General features: G+C 38.4%; 1 protein-coding gene and 1 long non-coding RNA gene across 2 annotated transcripts in view; both read left to right on the top strand.

Annotated features, from left to right (window-relative positions):
- LOC125229598 (syntaxin-binding protein 5-like) overlaps positions 1–26,904 on the top strand; it is a 525,297-nt gene that overhangs the window by 43,696 nt on the left and 454,697 nt on the right. The gene's annotated exons all lie outside the window — the stretch shown is intronic.
- Positions 5,644–26,904, top strand: part of LOC125229599 — a 217,898-nt gene continuing 196,637 nt past the window's right edge. The window contains exons 1-2 of the long non-coding RNA XR_007177423.1: positions 5,644–5,669; positions 9,610–9,651. This is a non-coding gene — a long non-coding RNA (uncharacterized LOC125229599). The remainder of the gene's footprint in view (positions 5,670–9,609; positions 9,652–26,904) is intronic.

Consider the following 26,904-nt stretch of genomic DNA (forward strand, 5'->3'; position numbering starts at 1 on the left):
TACCAATACAAATATTCTTTATTCCTCACCAATATTTCAAGATCATGACATCAAAAATGAAGCATATATCTTTAACTAAATAATCGCCCATGAAACGTAAAAGTATGTAGGAGCCTATCTTTGTGCAGTAAGTAACCAATCTTTGTTCAGTAAGTAACCAATCTTTGTGCAGTAAGTAACCAAAAAATTCGTAGCCAAATTCCTACATCTTCCCGTCGCGTCTTTAAATTAAATTGGAAAATGCCCAAATAGCTCCAGACTAATTTGGTCGACCTTGTTAGACATTATCGGCTTTAGGATCTGAATCTTGAGCCTCTAGATTGGAGCACCAAACACTCGTGTCAAGTTCCTTGTGTGACTGGATTATACAGTATCGATATAATGCAATACGCAGGTAACTAAAGAGGTCCTTTGATTGGATCCTGATAAGGACATTTGAGGAGTATCTTTTCAAGAGCTCTGTTTTTAGGGTTTCGTACCAAAAAGGTATAAAAGGAACCCTTATTAAATTATAAATGGCCTTACTCTTGGCTACAGACGCCGAGACGTTGGCGTGAGCGTTGGCTAGGTCTACGATGGAGTGAGCTCGCTCTTATGTTTTTAAAAGAGAGAATGTATTGAAACCGAAATATTTATACATACTGCAGTGACAAAAATCTGTTATTGGAAACAATAGGCTTGGCCTGTAGTATAGGTGACAGGGGCACCATGACCCTTACCCTGGCCCGCTATCAACCGCTAGAAGGTCGGAAGTCACGCTTTCATATTGTCTTCCTCCTTTACACTCATGAAATGTAATGATATATGCCATGATTTCCGTTAAGATCATGCACTTCTTGATCTTTTGACACATTAAGTGCCTGGAATCGATTCTAAGAGCGGGGAAATCCTATATACGTCATGAAGCGGTTCCACAACGTACAATATTGTGATGTAGTATGATGTATGATGATGCAGTTTTACAAAAACCTGTTATTGGAAACAGGTAGGCTCGGCCTGTAATATAGGTGACAGGGGTGGCCCCATGACCCGTATCATGGCCCGTTGCCAGCGGGCCGCGGCCCAACCTTCACCCGCGGATTTATTGCGCTTTGATACGATGCGGTAAGATGCAACTGCGCTGGGAGGGGAAATGGGAGACGGGACGGTTGGAGATAATTTACTTGTTGGTCAAGGGCAATGTGTTGCCAAAGGTTGTCAAAAGCGGACCCCAGGCTTCCATGAGCCATGGCAAATGCCGGGATAACGCAAGGAGAATGATGTTCTAATTAACACAAGTCAAATTATAATCTATTGAAAATGTTTCAACTTGTGCTATCTTAAAGTAGTCACACCACTATATACCTCTATATAAATTAAAACCGAAATAAATTACACATATCCTTACGAGTCCTTGTATAGATTAGTCATATGAGAGATAATTTCGACCTCAGCATCTGTGACCTGGGTGGCCGAGCTAATCAACAGGCATCTGCCGCGATTGCAGAGTACGCTGGTTCGTTTCCAGCCTCAGCCACTAGAGGCATTGGTCACTTTTTCTTTCATATGTGTAATTTCTTAACTCCAAGTGTTTGTGAACAAATGCTTGAGGCAGATCCTAAGTATCTTTTGGCCTAACTGGATCACGAACGCCCACTTATGGAGAATAACTGGACAAGCGGTACTAAACTTGTACGGGTGTACAAGAAGAAATACAGACGCGGAAATGGCATTGGATTGGACACATCCTCAGAAAACCTGATACCCACCTATCCAAAATGGCCCTCCTCACCTGGAATGTACCCGGAAAGCGCAAACCATGCCGCCCTAAATCGACCTGGCGTCGTTCGGTTCAGCAGGAGCTCAGGGTGCTAGGCATGGGGTGGGAGGAGGTCACCCAAACTGCCCAAGACCGGAGTAAATGGAGAAATATGACTCGAGCCCTACACCCCAGCAGAGGGTAACAGGATGCAAAGAAGAAAGAAGAAGATGTGTAATTTATTTCGGAGAATGATGTTGACATGGGCAACAAAGGCAACGTGCATGTGACATCTCTGTACGGGTGAAATTTTCAAGGCTTGTTTAGTTTAGTGTGGTTTAGTTATCATTATCAAATACCCGTAGGCATTTTATCACAGCACACAAACTAAGTGGCCAAATCCTTGATCATCTTCTATGAAAATTAACACTAAGGTACAGGGGGATAATTTCAAGTGATCGAATTTTTACCATGTTTTACATTATTAACTTGAGTTCCAATGTATCCCCTGAACATGCGTGACAAATGGACACTAATGCTAAAAATTTAAAACAGGTCGTTTTTTCTTTCGTGTATGATAATATCTATTTCAGTTTATTCCAAAACAAAACATACCAAAATTTATATTCTAAAATTTAACTTTCATGATGAAACAAGGCGCAAGCAGCCGTGTAGTTTCATCAGACTCTAAGCAAATATTGCGCGTACATTCTGTCTGCACCACCCAATCAATCAATAGATACTCGATAGTCAAATTTACTCAGGTCATAGTGGAGCTTTGCTTTGCCTAAAAATAACCCAAACCACTGCAGTTGCGAACTGTACTCAAAATCATTTAAACCGGCGAAAACTGCAACGAAAAATAAACCTTGAATCTAGTCGATAGCGTATAAAATCGTTTGCCAAATGTGGAAAAAGGCTAGTGAAATTTTCGTCCACTCGTTTCTGTTTTTGTTTTGCAATGCGGTACAGTCAGCAACACAGATATGTATACATCCAAGCCAAAGACATCAAAGTGCGAAAAATCTGTATGTACGACCATAATTTACAGAAAGTCCTTAGTCCTGTATAGGTAGTTTTCTTCGTCTTTTAAGTCAAGAAGCGAGGGGAGGCTTTTGCCTAGTGGAACATTAAGTAAATTAATATTGTCTTCGGTTACCGCGATAGTTACTCATGAAATAAAACTATGGAAACGGATTAAATTAAAATGTGCAAAAGCTACCTACTTACAAGAAATATTAACGAACCATGACCACAAATAATCTAGATTTCTAAGGCAGGTTCACACACTATTAATAAAGCTAGTTATACAATATTCAAAAAATTTTTACCATTACTCTGTTAAAAAATAATTAACCAATTAATCTACACAAAATTGACAAAGAAACAAACTGCAAATGTCCAACACCATACAACACAAATGCCTCACAGCCTTCGTCGTGCTTGTTCCATTATCAGATGTACTACTGGATCCCAAGCCGGTGGTAAAGTAAAGCCATCCTCTCTATTAAAGTTTGGATATTTCTTGATTTCAATGGCCTCTCGCAACATTTTGGGTATATATCGCTTCTCCTTAGCGAGAACCAGAGGCTTGTCAAACTTTATAGCATGATTGACTTTATCCATGACATGTTCAGAGACTGCAGACCTTTGCCGACGGTGCTTGACATCCGCTATGTGTTCCTTCACCCGTGTGGAAATGCTTCGTTTCGTCTGTCCCACATATGACAGGCCGCACTCACAGTCTAGCCTGTACACTCCCGCGCTTTGTAGAGGAGTTTGACATTTCATTTTTTTTTTCCTCAGTCACCCGTTGACCACGAACGCTGTAAAGAGTTCGAAACGTCGGGATGTATTTTAAATTCATTATACGCGATTTAATCCGTTTCCATAGTTTTATTTCATGATTAAGTAAATTAGTCTAATAAAAAACCATAATTTTGGCATTTTGGCTATATTCACAATCTTTGTTGCTAACTGTATCATCGTTGACACATTTAACTGACCTATCCTCAACCTTATTAGAACGTAATAAGATCCACCTCCAAATAGTTTCGTTTTGCGTGCGTTTGGCCTGCCTCCCAAGAGTTGCGTGCTTCGTGCCAAGTGCTTTCTCTTGCATGGAAGTTTCAAGGTCCTTCGGCAGTTATTTCACTGGATTCAAGGGCGAAGAAAGGGATAGTTGCGGGAAATAAATGAGTTGAAAGTTTCAAGGTCGTTGGCGTTTGCTAAATTACATTTGTAGGTAGTTGTTAATATTGCATATTGGGTCTCATTGATTCCCATAAAGTCTATAGTCATAATCAGGGAGCGTACTTTTCGTGCCGATGACATCAATTTGACGTCACGCTCCATATAGGGTGATTACAAATTGTTTTATTGTTAATTATTAATCATTAGTCATCAATCATTTTAAGTTATGAATTTCTTTGCATGGTAATGAACGCAAGAAGGATGGTGTGCTTTACGTTAGAGAGAAATTCTCTTTTCTACGTATTTCTTGTAATGTGTTGTTAACAATACTATTTAATTAAATTTATTTATAAAAACAAATCAAATAATTTTATTCACGTTTCACATTTCAAGTAGGTATTATTTATGCCACATGTAAATGGAATGGAGGATTTGAAGTAATTTGTATACGATTAAAATGATTGACGACTAATGATTAATAATTTACAATAAAACTATTTGTGATCATCCTATACGGAGCGTGACGTCAGATTAATGTCATCGGCATGAAAAGTACGCTCCCTGGTCATAATGTATCGTTTGTCCACATTTTCGTTAGTCATAATTTGTTTCCAGAAAAGCGTAACTTTTCAGGATTGGCATAAAACAAACCTAACCTATATCTACAGAAGGCCTTAATGAAAATCCTGAAAAGACCGTCTCAGAATTATCACTAATAATAATAATCTGGCAACTATTACATACATTATGAATTTTAATCATAATGTCAAACAAAGGGATCCGTTGCATATTTTATTCTTGTGAATGTGAGGATAATATACATATAATTTTTGAATTGAATTGAATTGAATGTATGTGATTAGTAGTATTGTTGCTGTCACTAAAGACAACGACAATTAGGTCGTGTATACATATATTTGAAATGTTGGTTTGTAAACATGTTTGTGAACAGGGGGCTGATTTTTGAATCCCGGCCATTCGATTTCATGAAATTTGTTCAATAATTTCTCCACTACTAGCGATTTAAATTCCACTAACAGAATCGAAAACGAGTGGTCATTACCACTAGTTTTAAAATTACTAGATAGCCGTCCTTTTTAGGGTTCCGTACCAAAAAGGTACAACAGGAACCCTTATGGTGCGACTCTGTCCGTCTATCACATTGTTAAATATCTCGAGAACTACTTATGCTATCGATATGAAATTTGGAATAGTTATAATTCAAAAATATCATTACGTCGTTTTCCACAGACTTTCGAACGGCGAATTCGTGCATTCGAAATTCAAAAATCGATCCCCTGGACTGAACACAACATCCACGATTCTGACCGCAACCATGCGGCTTACCACTTACAATTTACTTCGACACAATATTATCATTTAATTAATATTAATGTACATTTTAATTGACACTCGTAATAATTAATTATCGCTTGCGGCGATTACTTGAACCAGATCTCGTTATTTTAGATTTGAATTAATGAATATGAAATTGGATAAGCTATCACCATGTATTAATAATAAAATAGTTCATAATCTCTAACCTTGTTGCCAATTTGGAGCGTATATTTATAATTATTATGACCTATATTCGCTTAACAGCTATTACATTAGTATATTTTAGCTTTGAATATATATTTTTTCATAATCCTTTTTAATTATTAGCTTTAATAATTGGTGGATGGTTTTATTTTATTCGTGATTTGTGCGTGGTCGGGAGTAGACGTTGCTTTAGGAGGTAGGTACTTATTTCCCTTATTATTTATAAACGCACCAAAAGATTCAATTAGTTAATTTATGTTTTAACTTTTTTTTACATGTCACCGTAAATTATACAGGGTGGAAATTAAATCGTGAACCGAAACATGGTTTTCTTTCTCTATCAACAATTGCCGATTTGATGTCCCGGGTGTCGCCTAAAAAAATCACAAAAGTAGAACTTTATAAAGACTTTCTAGGAAAATTGTTTTGAACTTGATAGGTTCAGTAGTTTTTGAGAAAAATACGGAAAACTACGGAACCCTACACTGAGCGTGGCCCGACACGCTCTTGGCCGGTTTTTTGTCTATTTCACATACTTCAATTGCTTTTCCATTTTACATATAGGTTGTATAAATATTGTCTTCGGTTACCGCGATAGTTACTCATGAAATAAAACTATCTATTTCATATAGGTTGTAGAAAAATAAAAGCATTTAAAATTAGACCCTCGCCAAAGTGTCATTTTTTTACAAACATTTTCGGAATAACGAACAATTCGAGCAACGTTCTATTAAATGGTGGCAGATAGACACATTATGCTCCGATGCCCCAGTCTACTGTATCTACTGTACAAAAACATCGTTTGGCTGAAAAAAAGACCGAGTCTTCTTGTCCCTTGGTTTCACTACGGTCTACTATTTAAATAAGTACGCCAGACGCCAAATTTTCCGGCATCTCTTATATTGTTTTGCTGCTGACCTTCGTATTTATAAAGATGCACTTTTCACTTTGACACATTTATTGACAATGACCTAATATTGAAAGTGGCACCTACAGTACGCTGTAGTGGTAAAACACAACTTGCGCCCTCCGGCTGAGTCGCGCTTGAAATATGGATTCCCGCGAGAAGGCAAGTTTTGCTAAACCGCCTGATATCCCCCTGCGCAAAAACGACGGGTGTTATAAGTTTGACGCGTCTGTCTGTCTGTCTGTATCCTGTCTGTCTGTTTGTCTGTCTGTCTGTCTGTCTGTCTGTCTGTCTGTGTGTGTGTCTGTCTGTGGCACTGGCATCGTAGCTCCCGAACGAATGAACCGATTTCGATTTAGTTTTTTTTTGTTTGAAAGCAGAGTTAGTCGGGAGTGTTCTTAGCTTTTTAGACATGTTTCATAAAAATCGGTCCACATTCTCGCGGTCGGGGGTTTTTTTTAATTTTAATTTCGTGGCTTTTACCTTAGTTCTACATTGCCTTCACTTCGAAGCAATATTGTTTTCCGATACCCCCTCTATCGGGCGGTGCCTGCAACGCGGTCGATAGCCGCAGCATTCGGCCAGCTCATCAAATTGCCTGCTAATTGCCTGTAGTAACTGTCATGTTCTCAATCAGTAGCTGAAATGTCTTTATGGTGATGATGATAGGCTACAATGCCGCAAGGATATTGTACGTATACATGTACGGTGAGCTGTAAAATTTCATGGAGAAATTATGAATGACTAGCTTTTGCTCGTGGCTTCGCGCGCGTTAGAAAGAGACAAAAAGTAGCCTATGTCACTCTCCATCCCTTCAACTATCTCCACTTACAAAAATCACGTCAATTCGTCGCTCCGTTTTGCCATGAAAGACGGACAAACAAACAGACACACACACACACTTTCCCATTTATAATATTAGTATGGATTAGTATGGATTTAAGGCCAGTTGCATCAACCAAAGTTGACAGACACATCATCGTCACGCAGCACGCAGCAGACGTCTAAGAACTTCCCATAAAATAAATTTTAACGAACGCTTTAACGGTGACAGACGGTTTGATGCAACCGACCCTTAATTGATTAATTCGCCATGCGCTTTTGCAGCTCACTGTAGGTACATATCTTGCCTGTGACTTTACAATCTTAATTTAATCTTAGCACACAAATACACCTGTTTCCGTCAGATAAAGAATTGCCTCGCTTCGCTCATCCGTATATTGTTATTCCAATGCAATTTTTTCCGGTGCTGTTACTACATTTTTTTTCGTGCTTAGTATCTTTATAGCTAAGGTAAACTACGTATTTTCAATCAGTTTTTGTTTATCGATACATCGTCCGTTCTGCGGGACTGCAGCGTGGTTGGTTGATAGGTCGGCCAGCTCATCAAATTGCCTGCTAATTGCCTTTATAGTAACTGTCATTTTCTCAAAAAACAGAAAATGCCTCTATGATAATACGCTGTACTATAGTCATAATGATTTATTGTATTATATTAATATTACATGTCAACATTAATGTTACATGTATACCTAACATGTATGACAATATTATTAAACAAATTCACAAATCTCGGTCAACAAAAAGATTGCCAGCCGTTCTCATTACTTTAGGCCATCTTAAGCCATTTTAAGTTATATTGTTTTGTTGCTAACCTTCGTAAATATCTACACGTTGACAAAAAATAGAAGGCTATAAGATCTTTGAATTTCCAATAAATATTGTTTTTGTTTACCTTGGTTCGGGTAGTGCCTGTAGCGTGATCGATAGCCGCAGCATTCGGGCAGCTCATCAAATTGCCTGTAGTAACTGTCTTGCTCTCAATCAGTAATAGAGTTTTTACTTTTGAATTTAGACTTATTTGGCTATAAGTTGTTTGAATTTCCGATAAATATGGTTTTTGTTTAGCGATACGTTGGTTCGGGCGGTGCCTGCAGCGCGGTCGATAGCCGCAGCATTCAGCCGCTCATCAAATTGCCTGCTAATTGCCCGTAGTTGGCCTGTCCTCGGCTTTCAGACCATTTCGGCATTAAGCTACAGGATATGTATCGCTTGACGGATTTGTAAAGGAGAGGCTAAAGCTTCTACGATGGGTTTTTGACGGTTCTTACTCGTAACAAACGTCACGGAAGCATAATCTGCGGAGGGGCGTATTTGTAGGTACTTTTCAAATGTGTTTGTTTTTGCGCTTTTTGTCTTTATTCCATAGAAAACACCAAGTTTTTTACCTCACATAAACAAACAAAGAAAAGGATAGGGTGAGACTGCGTATCCAATTCTTGAAAACTGATTTCTTCATATCGTGTCAAATAACCGAAATAAATAGAGTTAAACTCTCTCAAGTTGTACTACTGAGTCTGAATGTAATATACCGTTGTACAAATTTCAGTGTTCATTACCTTTGATGTTAGCAAATGTACGTAAAAAGCAATTTATATCCACCGCTTGACTGATTACCCAGAAAACTAAATAGGAATCTCTTCACAAATGTAGGCATTTTCATGAAGAAAACTTGTTTTTTTTCTCATTTTCTGTGAGTAATATAACAACAAATTTGGTACAAAAATTCTCATATTATATTGCAATTTGGGAAAATGAGTGTCTATATTGAAGGCCATATTTTCTGAAGATATTAGGTACTTTAGTATGTAAAATGATTTGGTTGCGTACTGGAACTTTAGGCAGGTTATTTTTTTCCTTCAGACTTTTTTAAATAAAGCCGAAGGTACGATACTATCCAATCTAAAGTAATGTTTATAAAATGTCTACATTTTAATATCCACAGCGCTCCTGAGTTTCAATAACTTATGATTTATAGTTTCGTAAGCACGTGATATTTTTGAGAAACAAATTGATTAAATCCTAAAGATCTAAATAAGTAAACATGTGGTAAACTTATTTTCATCTTACAGAAACGTCTGCAAGCGATAATACTCATACTGCATATTTTTTAATAAAAGGAAAAGTGGAATAATTTACATCTCCAGAAGGAAGCAGGATCGAGTCCTGCGTGAATTTTTTCTTTAATTTAAAAATATGGATTATAATTTATAAATGGTAGTTTATGCTAAATACTTGACCGATAAAATGGTAAAATAAATATTTTTTAATGCCAGCTGGTGGTGTGGTAGTACAAGGGGAAACTGGGGAAAGTTGATCATAAGAGAGAATGTCCTCTAAATGATATAAACAACTGTCCAATAGTAACCTTAAGCATGTTCTATTTCAGGTAAGGCTGATTACCGGTTGCCGCCACCTTGAGACCGCGAGGGTAAGTTATATGTGTAATTTACTGGAAAAGGTAGTAATGTACCGGCTCCTAATACTGGGAGTCTGGGGGATTCGGACGTTATTATTACTTTAATGGTGCGGGCTGTGAATTAAAGTGGAAATAGTGATTTAAACTTTCACGATTTTTACACATATTTAAAATTGCAAACGTACCATAACGAAACGTAATGCCATAGCGAAAAGGCTCAAGGAACATATCGCAGCTGTCAAAAATCGCCAGGTGAACAAGTCTGCCGTTGCTGAGCACTTACTACAGTCAGGGCCTAACCATTGGATTGAGCTTCAAAACCCTAAAATTCTCTCTACATTTATTTATTCGTATGGCGCATTTACATAAACTTTAAAACAATATGTAGCTAGAATTATAAGTCCACATTCAGGGTCCCAAGTAGGCTATGCAAAAACCGGTTAACTTAAAAAACCGGTTAATAACCGAGACTTTTCCTTCAAAACCGGTTAACCGGTTAATAACCGGTTTTGAGGATTTTTAGTAAATGGCCGTACTACGCAATAATTACCATTACCTTTAAGAATTCTTATGTTGATGATATCGTAGCAGGTATTACTTGCACGATGAAGATCATTTTTATTCAGTTTTTGGAAATTTTGTAAAATGCGGAAATTACTAAAAAAGGATTGTGTGGTTTGAATGTGATTCGTTAGTTTTGCGTTTTCTAGGCATGTCGCGAAGGTCTACAGCTCTACGAGCCCCTAGTAATACAAGCAATTGATGTAAGAAAACAAAGATCTCCATTTTACCTTTCTTTAAAAAAATATAGTTTGAAATATACGGTAGACTCCGGTTACAACGACGCTCAAGGGACCGCTGATATTACGTCGTACTAACCGGATGTCGTACAAAACGAATTTCATTTCTTTTAATTAAAAGTAATTTCTATATCTCTATTACTAAGCAGCGTGCCATTGGTTGATCGGTTTTGCTATCTAGGTTCGATCATAACTGACAATCTCTCGCTCAATGCAGAGGTTGACATTCGCATCGGCAAGGCAGCTACTACCTTCGGGAAGCTTCGTGCTCGAGTGTGGCAAAACAGACTCCTGACTATTAAGACCAAGGTACTGGTCTTTCAGGCTTCTGTATTGAGTATACTCTTGTACGGAGCCGAGACCTGGACGACGTATGCCAAAGTCGAACGCCGTGTCAACTCCTTCTATATGCGCTGCCTGCTGCCTGCGTAGGATCTTGGGCATATCATGGCAAGACAGGGTGACAAACCAGAGGGTTCTAGAAATCGCACAGCTACCCAGTCTGACCGCGCTTCTCCAACAGAGGCGACTGCGTTGGCTGGGGCATGTGCACAGGATGAAACCCTCCCGTTTACCACGCCGTGTTCTTCTAGGCGAAGTAGCGAATGCCAAAAGAGATGTTGGGAGACCATTGCTTCGCTTCAAAGACTGCGCCAAGAGGGACATGGGCAGCCTTTAAAATCGACTACCAAAACTGGGAGAAGCTTGCGGAGAAGCGGACGGAGTGGCGAAAGTGCGTTGGAGATTGTCGCAAGTTCGTCGGTGAGACCTGGTTTGCGGCACTTGCTGACAAAAGGGAAAGAAGACACCATAGCGAAACGTCGCAATCGCTTGCAAGCTTCCCTTGTCAGCTATGTGGCAAAATGTGTCGCTCGCGCATAGGTCTCTTTAGTCATCAAAAGCGATGTCTCTCGGACAATGCACCATAAATCGTCTGAAATAGACGCTAAGGCCAGTAGTAGTTTTACTAAAACATTTCAAGCAATAGGTTTATTTACAGTGTATTATTATCATAGTATTAATACCTTATTTTGTTGTGACTTGTTTAGCTAGAAAAAGTCATTTTTAGTATGCGTACTTGCTCATCATTTGTAAGTAAAGCTAGTTTATACGCAATCGAAAAATACAAATTGGGTTCTATTTAGCTTATAAAATTAGACCCGAGGCGAACAAATTGTAAAAATTTTAAAAGCAATACTCCAAAAAGTTACATGGCCACAATGTAATCTTTCTACTTGTAGGCAAGACAGGGGGCCGTGCTCGGGTGGAAGTAGCTTTGTTTTCTCAATTTACTAGTAAAACTAAAAACGTTGTCGCTCGTCGTTGCAACCGGACTTGATGGATGGATTCTGTGTAAAATGTGTCGTAAAAAGCGGCTGGTCGTTAAAATAGGAGTCGTAATAAACTGATGTACTTTCATACTACCACATACGACATACGAAAACCAAATAAATACCTGTGCTTATGTCGTTGTAAGAGGTTGGACGTTAGGTCTATGCGGATTGCGGAGTCGTAATATACTAACCGGACTCTACTGTATTGTATAAAATGTATAAGTAATTGAGTAGACTCGGGACTAATTTTTAAAATAAAATCATTACAGATAATAATGTTGTCAATGAAAAGTAATGTATAAATTTTTATTATTACAAAAATTAAATCATTACGTAGTTTTTAACCTTTTTAACCCTAATTTTCCAAATTTTGAGAAATAAATACAGTTTCGGTTATTAACCGGTTAGAGACTATAAAAACCGGTTTTTAACAGAGGCCAAAAAGTCTCGGTTAACCGGTTTTTCGGTTAACCGGTTAACCGGTTTGCACACCCTAGTCCCAAGCCACGAAATTGCGTCAGGTGTTAATTTAAACAGGTCTTCCGGAGGGCCTGGGAAAGCATGCAGAGGGCAGCGCTGTATAATGTGCTCAATGGTTTGAGCCTCTTCACTACATTCGCAGAGCGCATTCTCTCTACAGATCGTGAGTATTATAGTAGAATAATACGTGAAGCCATTGAAATTAAGAAGTATAAAAATTTCAATCGAGATGAAGGTTTTAATATCTCATCCACATGGAACCCGGTCATTAGTAAATGCAAGAAGAAACAAATATCGCAGGTTGAAAAACCGAATATCGTGAGTGTTGTGTGTCGACAAGGTGACATCCCTAGTGCACAAACTGTTCAAGTGGGTAGTCAGGACCAAGTGCGGGTAGTTCGAAAAACTCATACAGCCAGCGCCGGCCCGTGCACTCGATCAGGGTAGAGCGAGTTTGAGTTTCAGCGCCCTAAGCTTGACTACGTAGGAAAATAAATCGCGAGCGTAGCGAGCGCAAAAATTTTTTCATAGTAATGCCGTAATTTGAAAATTAACGTAATACAGAATTTATGGATTTCATCATACAGAGTGCGAAAGGGACAAATGGTTGAATTTTCGTAGTCGCACCCTAGTATAGTTACGTGTGGCTGAACGTAGATATCAAGTACATAAAATAACAAACAAAATGGAGCACTATAGTGGCCAAGTCAGGAAAGCAGATTTGGAATTTGTCCTAACTAAAAGAGAAGACAATTATAAATATTTAGTAAGCGCGGTTTTTTTTTTCTTATTGACTCGATTAATTAAGACAACCCGCTAGCGGGGAATCCGCGAACTTTTAAGCTTTTATCGTCTGCAGAGTTGCGGTCTTTGACATATTTTGGGGTATTTTGACTTCACAGGGCGCCCCGTTCCCGACTTTTATTTAGGCCTTATATTTCGCTTTATTATTTTTATAATATAAGAAAATAATAATAATAATAAAATAACTCCGCTTTGAACTATTTGGGTAGACTCATATTTTTGCATTTGGATAGCGACGTAACTTTGCCGTTCGTCGCACAACAACGTTGTTCGTCAAGGGCTAGAATCCTCCTTTTACGGCGCCCTTATGAATGGCAATGTGGTGCAACTTTCCACTTAATTTGAATTACAAATCTCGATTTTCACCTCTCGCCATTTTGTGATATGTGCGCGCCCACACAACGTATAATTATTTGTGTGGATTTTTCCACATTCTCGATTTTGGCGCCCCCTTGCCATGTGGCGCCTAGAGCGGCCGCTCCACTCGCTCTACCCTTAATCCGGCCCTGCATACAGCTAGAAGATGTTGATGTCAACTTCAGCCAGTCTGCTCCGAGACCACGGGGTCAATGCCGTCCTTGAAACGTCGGTTGGTGTTTAAAACATCGTAATACGCGATTAAGTCCTTTGCAATTTTAAATATAGTGGAAATGTCCGTATGTCCAATATTTACTTCCGTCATAATATTTTCAATATGCATACATAAATCGCACCTTTATTCCCAAAATGGGCAGCATATGAAACTTCAGAAGGATTTGAAAGAAAACGAAATTATGATACGAGTATAGGCTTGTTAGACGCGCACCTGGCTCACTACACAACGTCATGACTACGTCATCGAGATACGTCACAGCGTCGCATCATCAACACTGCATCACGCCTGCGCATGCGCCGCACGTCACCATGATGTCACCCCGCGCCCGCGCATCGCATCTTCGATATTGGGCAATTGGTCCAACTGTGTTAATAAAACGGAAGTGCAAGCTCACTCTGAGCCTTTTTGACACCTAACATCGGGTCTTAGGACAACTCGTTAGATTAAGTTATAAATGTAATCTTTAATATTTTAATTAAATCTCTTATATCCGACGCAATCTTGTAATTTATCTCCTCCACTGCTGCCTCCCTATATAATTGGCGCAGTCGTGAGTCGAGTCGATTCGGTACGCGAAATCTAGCATCGATATCCCGTCCAGAGCACGAATCTACGTGTATATCGACTCTACCTCTACAAAGAACCGAGCAGCACAGACGAGGAGATCTATCTACAGTTGGCGCTTGAATACCTCTAGAGAAGAAGGAAACGTGAAATGTGGTGGTGAGTACACATAGGGTTTGGTTGCATTCCTGTGTATTTCCCCCTTTTCCGAAATTCTTCGTCCATCTTCCGCCTTTTCTAGAGATAGAGATTTCAGTGCATCGAGCACATTGATTTATTTATGAACTTAGATAGTAGGCTTCGGCGCATCGAGCGTATTGATTTATTTAGGAATTTAGATAGGATTATAGAAGAAGACGAAATGGCAAACAATGATTTTAATGACATTTTTAAAGCCCTTAAGGTTGTTCCAGAATTTGATGGAAATCCTAATATTTTAGTTAGATTTATAAATATATGCGATCAGATAATTGCTAGGTATGTGAGAGCAGAGGCTGGAAATGAATTAAATAATTTGTCAGTCTTAAATGGGCTATTAAATAAAATCACAGGTTCCGCAGCGAGAACCCTAACAAATAACGGAATTCCCAGCACCTGGGCAGGGATTAGAGATTCCTTAATAAATAACTTTTCCGATCGCAGAGACGAAACAGCACTATATACAGATTTATCTATGATGACACAAGGTAGGGACACACCACAGGTGTTTTACGAGAAATGTCAGCACATGCTTTGTACGATAGTGACTTATGTCCAATTGCACGAAAATATAGAAACCACTATAACAGCAAAAAGAGATTTGTACAAAAAGCTCACATTAGAAACATACCTGAGAGGTCTAGCTGAACCTCTTGGATCTCGATTGAGATGCATGAAACCCGACTCTATGGAACAAGCCCTCGAATTTGCACAAAAAGAACTTAACGTCATTTATTTACAAAATAAAAATAAAAACTACGAAATTGCGCAGAAATCTTACCCTACTAACAAAAAACACAGCTTTTCACCGAATGCTAATACTTATCCAATTAACTATAATCAGCCGCAGTATCAAAATCAGCAGCAGCAGCAGCAGCATCAACCTAATAATAACACGTATCAATTTAGACCTTCCACTAATAATACTAACCCACAGCAAGCTGGCCCGTCTAGGACCCAGCAAATGCTCCGAGCGTTACCTCGCTCAAATATGTCTACAGGATTTAGGATTCCGCAGAGAACACAAGTTCAGCAGCAAAATAATCCTCAACCAATGAGCGGTGTAAGCCACCCCGTAGCTCGCACTCTAGCCCCAACTAGAAACAACTGGAATCAACCCTCTCGTAATAACAATACAGCCGAGACGAACATGCACGAATTACAATCTTACTATGACTACGACTATGACAATAACTATGAGTGTCAACCCCCAGAACAATTTTTGCCATCGGCAGGAAATTTTGAAATAGAACAACCGCAAGAATTTGACCCCCATTCCGATAGTATAAATGACTCGATTTTTTGCCAGGATCTTGTGAAAAACTCACCAAGATAGAAATTAATATTCAAAATCAACAACAGTTACCTTACATACAGATACGGAACCCTCCTCTTAAAATACTGATCGATACGGGCGCAAATAAAAGTTTCCTCAGCCCCAAAGCCGTCAAACAATTTTACGCTCAATACTCATTACAATACGATCCATTTATTGTTACCAACGTACATGCTTCAACTATCCACAAATACTCAGTAACAATACCTTCTTTCCCGGAACTTAACAATGGCGAACCATTGAAGTTATTTGTGTACAAATTTCATGATTATTTTGATGGTCTTATTGGATCCGATTTACTTGATTTGTGGCAAGCCGATATAAGCTACAGAACCCGTCAGTTGATAACCCCATTGTCTACCAACCCTATACATATGTATACACCCGGAAATGTCAATTTACTCGAAACAATAATACCGGCTAATTCGTCACAATTAATTGAAGTACCAGTAAACATAACAAATGGTGATATATTTGTGGAACAACAGGTACATTGCAATTGCATCGTAAGTAATTGTATAAGTACTGCAAACAATAACATAAGTACAGTCGAAATTTGCAATAATTTCTCACGCGATATGATATTCACGCTAACTCAGCCGATTAGCGTTGAGTTATTCAATTCGGAGACTGAGTGCTACCGTAGCGGTGACTCACAACAATTCTCACGTGTCGATCACGTACTCTCCCGATTGCGCACAGATCATTTAAATACAGAAGAGACAGCTAATTTAAAACGACTTTGCACTAAATATGCCGACGTTTTTTATGTTGAAGATGAACCACTCACGTTTACTAATCAGATAAAGCACCGAATAAAAACAACCGATGAAATACCTATTTATGCGAAGACATATAGATACCCACAAATCCATAGGCAGGAAGTTAAATCTCAAATTGCAAAAATGTTAGAACAGGGAATAATTCGACCATCGACATCAGCCTGGAGTGCACCTATCTGGGTCGTTCCGAAAAAAACAGACGCTTCTGGTAAAATTAAATGGAGATTAGTTGTGGATTTTCGGAAACTAAACGCCAAAACTATAGACGACAAATATCCTATTCCCAACATAAACGATATATTGGACAAATTGGGTAAATGCCAGTACTTTTCAACTTTAGATTTAGCCAGTGGGTTTTACCAAGTAGAGATGCACCCTGAAGACATCCACAAAACCGGTTTTAATGTAGAAAACGGGCACTATGAATTTCTTAGAATGCCAATGGGAACAAAAAACGCTCCATCAACATTCCAGCGCGTAATGGACAATGTTCTACAAGGCCTACAAAATTCCATATGTCTAGTTTACCTGGACGACATTTTAGTCTTTTCCACTTCCCTCCAAGAGCATATTAACAATCTAGAAAAAATATTTCAAAGATTACGCGAATCTAATTTCAAAATTCAAATGGATAAATCCGAATTTATGAAACAGGAAACCCCTTATCTAGGACACATCATTACCCCCAACGGTGTTAAACCGAACCCTGACAAAATCTCAGCAATTGAAAAATACCCCTTACCACAAACAACGAAACAAATTAAACAGTTTCTAGGTTTACTTGGCTATTACAGGAAATTCATACCAGATTTCGCTCGCATAACGAAACCCTTGACACAATGCTTGAAGAAAGGTGTAGGTATAAATATTAATCAGGAATACATAGAGTGCTTTGAAAAATGTAAAACTTTACTCATGAACGATCCTATTTTGACATACCCGGATTTTTCAAAGGAATTTATTCTTAGAAGTGATGCTTCTAACGTTGCGATTGGTGCCGTATTATCTCAGGGACCTTTAGGTTCGGATAAACCTATTTCATATGCATCACGCACATTAAATAGTAGCGAACAAAATTATAGCACAATCGAACGGGAATTGTTAGCAATAGTATATGCAACCCGCTATTTTCGCCCATATCTATTTGGCCGTAAGTTCAAAATAGTAACAGATCACAAACCTTTGCAATGGATGATGAATCTGAAAGAACCGAATGCAAGAATAACCCGATGGAGTTTACAACTCTCAGAATATGATTTTACCGTAATATATAAAAAAGGCAAGTCAAATACAAACGCGGACGCCTTATCACGTATAGAGATACATAATGAAGTTAGCTCCGTTATACCAAATTCACCCGAAATAGCTAATGTCCATGAACTAGGAAGCAGATCAACTGAGACAAACCACACAAGTGATGAGAGCCCCATCTTAGAAATTCCAATTTCCGATGAACCACTAAATAAATTTACGAAGCAAATAGTCATCCGTATTCTTGACCGTAAACCACGTATATCCGATACTGTGACAAAACCATTTGAGACACATTTAAGAACATATATCGAAACCTATGAAGGAAATTTAGAACAAGAATTAGTCACCTCAATTAAAAAACATGTAAACCCCAAACACCGCACCGCAATATTAGTCCAACCTTTAGAAAAAATGTACGCTATAGTCCCTATAATTCAAAAAACTTTTAAAAATTCATCCATGAAATTAATATTAGTAAAATCAGAAATCGAAAACATTAACAGTTACGAAAGACAACAAGAAATTATCCGGAACTACCACGAAGGTAAAACAAATCACCGTGGTATAAATGAGTCATACTTAGCATTATCACATAAATACTTCTGGCCGAAAATGCGCGAGAGTATTTCCAAGTACATAAATGAGTGTATTGTTTGCGGACAAGCAAAATACGAACGTAATCCAATTCATCCACAATTCCAGGTAGTGCCACCTGCAAGCAAACCTTTCGAAATCATTCACGCTGACACTTTAACTGTTGAAAATATTAAATATTTGACAATTATAGACTCTTTTACCAAATATGCCCAAGCATATCGATTACCAGACGGTACTGCACCCAGTATAGTTAAAGCTCTATTAAACTATTGTACGCACCATGGCTTACCTTTGACTTTAATAACAGACCAAGGCACCGAGTTCTCAAACCAGTTACTAGCCGAATTCTTAAGAGTTCACAAAGTAAACCACCATAAAATCGCTGCTAACGCACCAAACGAAAACGGATTAATAGAAAAATTCCACTCGACTATACTAGAACATTTAAGAATATTGAAGTTAAAAAACCGGGACCAACATTCTAAACATTTAATTCCGTACGCTTTGCTAGCATACAACAGTTCAATACACAGTTTAACAAAATGTAGGCCCTTTGATTTAATTACCGGACATTTTGACCCAAGAGACCCGATAGACATAGACACAACGGAACTGCTAATACAAAACTACATCAACGACCACCGAAACAAAATGAAAACCGTATACGATCTTGTACATGACACTTCCTTAACCCAGAGAGAATCTAACATGGAGAGATTAAACAAAAATAGAGACCCGATAATAGATTACTCCCCCGACCAAGAAATATATATACGAAATCCTGCAGCGGATAGACAAAAGTTAGCCCCTAGATATACTCACGACAAGGTCACAGAAAACTTACCTGTTCATATATACACTTCAAAAAAGCGAGGCCTGGTCCCAAAGTCCCGATTAAAAAAAGTACGTAAATCTCAATTGTTACAGGCCCCTGTTACTGACGTGGACATGCATCAACCTGGCCCTAGCTCAAGAGATCCGACTTGAAAGCTACGATAATGGACCCGGACTAGTACCATTCAAAATGGGACCCACTAAAGTTGTATCCCATTTTCACACATTTTTACAAAATATCAATCTCGACAATTTTCGCGACAACATTGACTTAATTAGAGCCCAACTCACTAATGCAAGTAACTCCCTAACAAATAATACTTTTAATTTATTTAAATTTCACATAAAATATTTGTATGCTAAGCTTGAAAAGGCTTCGGCGCAGTTGAGTACTTTTTCTAGCAAAAGGGTTCGTCGAGGGCTCATCAATCCATTAGGTTCAGTTATAAAAAGTATAAGTGGCAATTTAGATTATAATGATGCCATAAAGTATGATCATGCTATTAAAATGCTCAAAAGTAACGAAGGAAAAATATCTAAAAACTTTAATGAGCACATAAGCTTATGTAAAATTTGGATCCTCGAACAAAAGAAAATCTTATCTACGTTATCTAGTAATCATCAGATTCTAAATAACGAACTACTAAATTTGAAAAACAGTACCATTAAATCATTCAAATCACTACACTTAACGCAATTGTTCAGCATTATTAATGAAAATGTCAACGACTTGTATTTAGAGTTATTACGTATAGAAAACATACTAGCTTTTAGTAGACTAGGTAACGTGCACCACTCGATTTTAAGCATTAATGCACTTAAAGAAATGATTAAAACATTACACGAAATCTATGATAAAAATCATATTTTAGATTTAGATATAAGAGAATATTATAATTTTATTAATATAGGTTCGTATTTTTCAAGAAATGAGTTAGTCGTTGTCCTAAAAGTACCAATTATTTATCAAGGCTCATTCGATTTGTATAAGTTATGTCCTTTGCCAAATAAAAACGGGCGAATCCTTATCCCTCCATATCCTTTCATAGCAACCAACTCTGTAGAATATGTGTACACGGAGGCAGAATGCCCTAAATCCGGCGATTGGTATATCTGCGAACAAAAGCTCAGCCATCAAATACGCACTGAACAAGACTGCATCCAGAAACTTATTCACTCTCAGGAGATAGATGAAACGTGTGTAACCACGCCTATCTCTCTGACAAAGGAGGCTCTGCTAGAGCTGGACGATCAACATTACGCCGTAACTTTTCCGCTTCCCACCAAAGTTAAAACCAGCTGTCAACAAGAACAACACCTTATATTAAAAGGAAGCTACATCGCGACCATACCACAACATTGCTCTATAAGGTCTCCACATTTCACCATAATAAATATAAACAACAAGATCCGTGGGCAACCACTAAAAATAATGTCAATACCTCTGGAGAGTAAACAAGATGATTTCAACACTGTCCTGAAAATGAGCTCCATAAACTTGGGAAACCTCGATATTATTGAACAGAAGCTATCTATGGAGAAACCGATCGAAATTAACGAAACCTTATCCCCAAGTTTCTATCATACTACAATACCATTATACCTCATCTTACTACTCGGAGCAAGCGCAATAGCTTTTATAGTTTATAGAAGATATCGAGCTACCAAAAAGGTGAACATAAATAAAGCAGAAGACTTAGAACTACAGAAAGCCGCAACATTTGCACTAAACCTAGCAAATAGTTGCTCTACTTAGAGGGGAGGTGTTAGACGCGCACCTGGCTCACTACACAACGTCATGACTACGTCATCGAGATACGTCACAGCGTCGCATCATCAACACTGCATCACGCCTGCGCATGCGCCGCACGTCACCATGATGTCACCCCGCGCCCGCGCATCGCATCTTCGATATTGGGCAATTGGTCCAACTGTGTTAATAAAACGGAAGTGCAAGCTCACTCTGAGCCTTTTTGACACCTAACATCGGGTCTTAGGACAACTCGTTAGATTAAGTTATAAATGTATATATATATATATATACAATCACGCCTGTATCCCATAAAGGGGTAGGCAGAACACATGAAAGTACTAAAGCTTCAGTGCCACTCTTGGCAAAATGTGAAATGTGAAATGTGAAATGTTATAAATGTAATCTTTAATATTTTAATTAAATCTCTTATATCCGACGCAATCTTGTAATTTATCTCCTCCACTGCTGCCTCCCTATATAATTGGCTAGTTTCCTACTAGTCAAATCAGCTTCTTTTTATGAACTGTCAAAACGATTTGCCAATATGGAATTACTATGAAATACTGAGGAGTGACGTCATGGTCAACTCATTTACTTTATATCTTTCTTATTGACTTATTAAATAGAAATTATGTTTGAAAATAACTACTGTCTACATTTTTCTTCTAATTATGCGGTGCTTTATTTCGTGCACTGCATAAAATATTTTATTTTAAGTATAGGAAACTAGCCTATTGCAGTAACACACAGTTTGCTAGGCCATCGTCCACACCACAATTTGCATCCATACCCTCTGGCGACTTTAACGAAAAAACTATCTAAAACCTGCAAATCTTTATTCCTGAGTCACAGGGTCATTGGACCGCTTCACATGTTAGGTTCATTGTACCGTCTAACCTCTCGTATTCATTGTACATTTAATTTCCTAATAACACAAATGCTTATTATAATTTCCTCAATAATACCAAAATAAATCTTAACATGTTGCCCCAAAAAGTGGGTCGTATATGTCCGCCATAAAGATAAGCCCGTAATAACACACTGGAAGATAAATTTTACGAGCAGCCATCTCTTTCGTCCGCTTTTACTAGCAAGCGTGTGCGAGAGAGATAAAAAGCTTGTAAAATGTTTTTGTCAATCCCGCCGGCGAATCGCAGACTGTAAACATTGATGGTGTAGTGGAAGTTGTAAATCTTTCCGGTCTTTTCTTAAAAAGGGTAAGGGGAGGTTGGGGTAAATTGATATGCATAGGGAGATTATCTCAGCTAGGTATGGTATATGCGAAAGGCTAATAATGGGCACAAATGAAAACCCTTTTACATAAAATTGTAGAAGTGTGTTTTAGTCCTTAATAATATGTTAGCCAAAATGGTAGATAAAACGCAAACTCTTAATAATTCACCTTTAGCGCGTTGACAATTGTGTAAGACTGCAGCAGATTCTTCTACGCAAATTTTAAACCATTATTTTTTTATTTACAAAAGTTCGGTGTTGCTATGACTGATTAAGTGATTATGTAGGGCAGATGTAAGTAACAACCAACAAAATAAACTGAAGATCAAACAGCCATGCAAACTAAAACCAGATACAAAAAATATATAGATTGTAAATCTTACATCTAAAATTCAGACCCTTGAAAAAACGGTGAGCTCCATCTTAGACTGAAAACACAATTAATATCATTAAAACTCCAGTAAATACTAAGAAATTTCGCAACTTTAATCAAGAATTATCCCTAGTTGGAAACTGTTAAAATCCTTTGAAATTTAACTATCCTAACCGCTGTCCAATGCAAATTAAGTAACCAATTTGACTAGTAAACGAAGTTAGCTCGGCCAATAGTTCCTTGATTCAATAGTATTTGCGATTCGGGCCGCGTCGGCGTCCGCCAAAACAATTAGTGTACCTACCCATCCCCGGTCCTTTCCGCCCCGGTTCCCCCCTCTAGCTTTAGGTGTCGACAAATCTTACCTCAAATCAATCTTCCGTATCGGCCCAGCCAAATTGATAATGTTTGATAGAAAACGCTATGGGATAGTTACCGATATCAGCGTTTTCCTATTTTGTAAGATAAAGCGACTACGAACATAGAACTCACCAAGTTACATGTGTCAAAATGGAGGCTCATACAAGTCTTCTGAATTACTCAGCCCACAGAACTAGATTTAGAATTTAGATAGAAGAAACAAGTTCATCTATTTGTATAGGGGCCGAGCGTGTCAGATTTTATACTGAAGTTGTTACTTGCCTGTGATTTTAAATATGTCTCAGGCCCTTGAGATATTTTTTTATGTTGCAATTAAATATCACGTAACGAGGCATTTGTTTGTTTTTGTTGACTTCCAACTTACAAGAATTGACGCCCGAAAGCTGCAAGCTGCGATTAAAGACGGACAATTCAGTGGATTTTACTGGGTTCATTTGACACGCTAAGTAGATACGCTTGCTTGAGCTTGGTATACCGGGTGCCCGGTAATTAATGGACAACCTTTTAACCACCAAGAGGGCACCTTATACTGGTCCAGAAAATCGACTTTAAGGTTTAGTAAAAGACGCCTGGTTTTCGAGATTTTCACACTTTTTAAAATTTTAGGTACTTAGTATTAAAATTTTAAAAATTGTGAAAATCTCGATATGACATTTGTGGCTGTATATGACATTTGGCCCTGTATATGACATTTGTGGTTCAGCTCTTACTCAAGTGAGTTTACAGGCCTTACACTTATCTTAACTGGCTCTTAATATACCTATTAATAATGTACACATCACTGTAGCAACTGTTTTACATTTCTTTTCACATGACTTTTCGTTTGATATCATTGTTACCTACATTTGGGACTGCGTCATATCGGACCCGCGACGCAAAAAGACGAAACTATTAACTTATATTTATACATACATACATATAATCACGCCTGTATCCCATAAAGGGGTAGACAGGCAGCTTCAAAAAAGGAGTGTACAAGTTTCTAATGGGTTGGCAACGCGCATGTGACACCCCTTGAGGTGCAGGCGTCCATAGGTTACGGTGACCACTTTCCATCAGGCGGGCCGTATACCTGTTTGCTACCGACGTGGTATTAAAAAAAAGGCAGAGCACATGAACAGTTTCAGTGCCATCACTCTTGGCAAAAAGGGGTTCAAAGAAATCCAAATTGTCAGCCTCTCGCCTATGCCACACGGGTTAACTTATATTTATACTTCTGTTTTATTTTTTGATTACTGATACCTCTTGTATCAGTAATCAACTGTGGACGGCTGAACAATATACTTACGGATCAGAGTAACCTGTTTTGGCATTTAAAAAAAGGCTGTTGGCGACTGGCTGGTGCGCGACCTCTTTATATTACAAGTATTAGTTTAAAATAATGTCACTTTCGAAAACTGTTCTCATGTTTTGAAATATGATTGATTAGTCTTCAGTCTGCCTTCTGTCACGAAAGTATAAATAAGTTTATGTTTGTTTACCAATATAAATAATTAAAATTAGTGCTTTTATTACGTGTTTTCATCATTGTACGTCAGTAATTACAGTCCACAACTCCGCTAGCTATCAAAGGCAGAGCACATGAACAGTTTCAGTGCCATCACTCTTGGCAAAAAGGGGTTCAAAGAAATCCAAATTGTCAGCCTCTCACCTATGCCACACGGGTTAACTTATATTTATACTTCTGTTTTATTTAACTGTGGACGGCTGAACAATATACTTACGGATCAGAGTAAACTGTTTTGGCATTTCAAAGTTTAAATGAAATTTAACATAAACTAAAGGTCTATTTTCAGTTCCAAAACCGGTCCGAGGCACGTTCAAAAATGCAGCCCTCACAAACTAGTCAAACCTAAACTATCTTTCAGCCAAAGTTGTCTTTTCCCGAAACCTGAAAGTTTGATATGAAAAGCGCTGAAAATAGACGACAGGCTGATAATTAATTCAGCGGGAGTACAGGTACGGTCAGTGCAAGGGGAGCGAACAAAGTGAAGTCTAAAAAGCATAAGGTACAGCGGGGCAAATCTCGACTGGGGGGCAATTGTAACTAATCCATTTTTACATTATTACACTATGATGATGAGTTCTACATGTAGCCACTGAACACGCCTACCATATAAGTATATAACCGTTGGACAATCTATTTAATAATGCAAACATTGTAAAAAATGGAAAAATTGACCAGTTATATTTGTCCCCCAGACCCCTCAGTCGAGATTTGCCCCGTTCATCAGTTCTATCCCATAGAAATTTAAATTTCGCGCCTTTTTTCAGTATCAAGATTTGGTTTACCATCTATATCAAACATTGATGCGGCGGCCGTTGAAACTAAATAATTTGACACCATAAAATTTATCTAGAAAAGCCTACAAATTGAGAGCAGCACCAGTCGTGTACAGTCAACCAATCTGAATCCTAGGCCACTTTAGAACCCTTTCACAGTAAAAGCCACACTGACTTCTATAACAAATAAAGCACGGTGTCAATACGACAGGGTTCTCCAGTGGCCTAGAATTCTAATTGGTTGACTGTACCTAGCGAATACGTCCATATCATATTACTAGACATGACTACGTTATCACAAAAAAGTCTTTCCTTTTCTCCACGATTCCCTTGGCACTTGTCTTAAAAGCTATCCCGCGATAAGCCAACCCTTACCCACTTACACATTGTCTAGACAGAGACGGGTGTATAGCATGTGCGGGGGTTAGAGCAGGGGGGGAGATCATCGACGACATAAGGAAGGGTTTATGGGATGCGTTAACAAGCCTGCTGTGTTCTGAAGGCTAGCGTGCTAAAGAGTCTTTGCCTCAACACAGCTTGAATTTAAAAAAAGATAGACTCGGTTTTTCATTAATTAGGGGCGGATATAGACAAACTGCTCCCAGTTGCAATCCGTTGTGTTGCAGTTTGTCTGTAAATGTCTGTATGGGTCCTATGTCGAAACATGAACCCCTTAAAACGGTTAGACTTGAGTTTACTGCAGTTCGAGTAAGAAGGACACAACATCTTCTAGAAAAAAAATCTTGCAATGAATTTCATAATGATGTTTTTAGTCTATACGAGTTCAAACTAACTTACCATGTCGTATGTTTTGGATTCAAGGGTTTTCGAATCAGCTGAAATAAATTGACAAAACGCCACTACTTCAAATACTAGTAATACCAGCGTTCTCTCGCTAAATACAGTCACCGGCATAAATAAGTGATGATTTCTGTACTTTGTCCCATTTGATCGTTTGACAATTTCTTATGACATTTCAAACAAGACCGTCATGTGACAAGGTATAGAAATCATCACGTATTTGTACTAACAGTGTTCAGCGGGTTCTCGGCACTCAATGTACTATAGTATTTGTACTGACAGTGACCAGCGGGTTCTCGGCACTCAATGTACTATAGTATTTGTACTGACAGTGACCAGCGGGTTCTCGGCACTCAATGTACTAAAAGTATTTGTACTGACAGTGACCAGCGGGTTCTCGGCACTCAATGTACTAAAGTCTGCTAAACTGGTTGACTTGACTCGAAGCATGACTTCTTATGGTAGCTTATGGAATAACAGTAAGCCAACTGGGGCAAGTACAACCGGCTATTAGGCGCTTGTCATGTCTATTTTCCTGTCGTCTCCACATTAAGGTTGTTGATGGTATAGATGGTTGGGTCGGTTGGTGAGAATATGAAGTTCTAGCTAATGTTTTGTAATATGTTCCTATTCACTAAGAAAACATGTACGAGTACATATACAGTTTATCATTAGAAAAATAAATAAACTATTCATGTTGGGGGACACCTTACACAAGCTCATACCGGGATTCGAACCCAGGACCAGGCCAGGAACAGACAGGCAGGGTCACTACACTCACTACTCACTAGGCCAGATCGGTCGTCATAATTTTTTTTTTATGAATAGGTAGACGTTTGACCACGATCACACCTTTTTTGTGT

Source organism: Leguminivora glycinivorella, chromosome 9, assembly GCF_023078275.1.
Source record: "Leguminivora glycinivorella isolate SPB_JAAS2020 chromosome 9, LegGlyc_1.1, whole genome shotgun sequence".
NCBI lineage: Eukaryota > Metazoa > Arthropoda > Insecta > Lepidoptera > Tortricidae > Leguminivora > Leguminivora glycinivorella.